This window comes from Asparagus officinalis, chromosome 5 (assembly GCF_001876935.1).
Source record: "Asparagus officinalis chromosome 5, Aspof.V1, whole genome shotgun sequence".
Classification (NCBI taxonomy): domain Eukaryota; kingdom Viridiplantae; phylum Streptophyta; class Magnoliopsida; order Asparagales; family Asparagaceae; genus Asparagus; species Asparagus officinalis.
Window position 1 is genome coordinate 91,616,302 of NC_033798.1, and position 2,517 is coordinate 91,618,818.

Below are 2,517 nucleotides of genomic sequence, written 5' to 3' on the forward strand. Positions count from 1 at the left end.
ACTGGTCATTTTCTATCTGATTCTGCTCGAATCTGGGCAACAGAAAAATATAGACTAAGCTGGAACTAATAATACAAACCAAGATCTAAACTTGTGAACAAGTCCATAAGCCTAACAATACAAAGACTGAACAGAAGATAGCTTCACAACAACAGTAGAATTAAATGCAAACAGCAGATAAGCTTAACAACAAACAGATTAGATTTGACAACAGAGCGCTGAACTACGCAACCAGTCCATAAGCTTGACAACAGAGTGCTAAACTTCGCAATAAATCGGAGAGGTTGAAAACCAAAACATAACTTTGACAATCCGCAACAGTAGAATTAAATGCAAACAGCAGATAAGCTTAACAACAAACAGATTAGATTTGACAACAGAGCGCTGAACTACGCAACCAGTCCATAAGCTTGACAACAGAGTGCTAAACTTCGCAATAAATCGGAGAGGTTGAAAACCAAAACATAACTTTGACAATCCGTCCATAAGCTTGACAACACAACGGCAAACATAACAATACAACCAGTCCATAATCTTTACAATAAAACGTGATGACTTAACAAAACAACCTTGTATTAAAGTAATGTCAACTGCATGTACAATCTGTGTCTTTGCTCTTAGTTCCAGTATCTTGGGTGAGTATACCTGGGTCCCTTCAATGAGCTTGTGCAATAACAACAGTTAAGATTCATAAGCGCATGGAATACGATCAATTCAGACGGGTCAGTACGTGAATCACCTAGGCAGGCATGTGAATGCTAGCAAAAAGATAGTCCTCTGGCTTACGTTAACACTGTATAGCTATAGAGTGTTAACGTATGCCAGAGGACAATTCTCTCCAGCATTTGCATGCCTCCCCAAGTGATTCACGCATGACCCATCTGAATTGATCGTATTCCATGCGCTTATGAATCTTAACTGGGCGTTAATGTACAAACTCTTTGAAGGGAGCCAGGTATATTCACCCAATGATGGAACTAAGAGCAAAGACAATGGGGATAACATCTTCATCAGCGTGAGGGATATCCAAGATCCACATCAGCGTGCGTCCCAGGCAGGCAATGACCTTCATCGGATGTACAGGAACTAGCCATGAATTTACAACGCCATATATACAGGGGAACTTGAAGGGTAGGGGAGAGGGTAAAAGTATGGGGTTTATAAATGAGGAAGAGTCTACAGAGAGTCGGCGATAGGGGGATCCGAAAAAGATTGCGCCGAAAAGGTAATCAATACTATCCTGGGGTTGAACAGGCTTTGGGGATGGTGATGTTGCCGCGTGGGATGTGGGGATAGGTTCCGGACCAGGTTATCATAACTCTCCTCCTTGGGACTGCACTTTTGCAAGGTGAGTTAACTCTTTAACCTTGGGAACTACGCAAAAACAACGAATGCAGTCAAACCTATAATATCTCGGTAACCTTCACAGCCAAGTGCAAGTGAATAATGTTAGTTTAAGTGTTGGATCTATTGAATATGTTAGTTCTACCTGGGTTAATGTTCGTTCTAGCCGTTTCCGTGTTCGTTCTTGCCATTCTCGTGTTCTTGGGACTGCACTTTTGCAAGGTGAGTTGACTCTTCAACCTTGGGAACTACGCAAAAACAACGAATGCAGTCAAACCTATAATATCTCGGTAACCTTCACAGCCAAGTGCAAGTGAATAATGTTAGTTTAAGTGTTGGATCTATTGAATATGTTAGTTCTACCTGGGTTAATGTTCGTTCTAGCCGTTTCCGTGTTAGTTCTTGCCATTCTCGTGTGTTCTGTTGGCCATGTTAGCCCTACCTTACCTGCTTGTAGTTCTAGCTGCCCTCCTTTTAGTTCTATCCCTTCTCGAGTTAGTTCTACTGCGGGCTGGAGTTATTTCTAGCAAAAGTGTTTGCTCTGGTGGCCATGTTAGCCCTACCCTCACGCTTGTTAGTTCTAGCTGCCCTCCTGTTAGTTCTATCCCTTCTCGAGTTAGTTCTACTGCGGGCTGGCGTTATTTCTAGATAGCACAAGTGTGTGTTCTGTTGGCCATGTTAGCCCTACCTAACTGCTTGTTAGTTCTAGCTGCCCTCCTGTTAGTTCTATCCCTTCTCGAGTTAGTTCTACTGCGGGCTGACGTTATTTCTAGCACAAGTGTTTGTTTTGGTGGCCATGTTAGCCCTACCTCACGCTTGTTAGTTCTAGCTGCCCTCCTGTTAGTTCTATCCCTTCTCGAGTTAGTTCTACTGCGGGCTGGCGTTATTTCTAGATAGCACAAGTGTGTGTTCTGTTGGCCATGTTAGCCCTACCTAACTGCTTGTTAGTTCTAGCTGCCCTCCTGTTAGTTCTATCCCTTCTCGAGTTAGTTCTACTGCGGGCTGACGTTATTTCTAGCACAAGTGTTTGTTTTGGTGGCCATGTTAGCCCTACCTCACGCTTGTTAGTTCTAGCTGCCCTCCTGTTAGTTCTATCCCTTCTCGAGTTAGTTCTACTGCGGGCTGGCGTTATTTCTAGCACAAGTGTTTGCTCTGGTGGCTATGTTAGCCCTA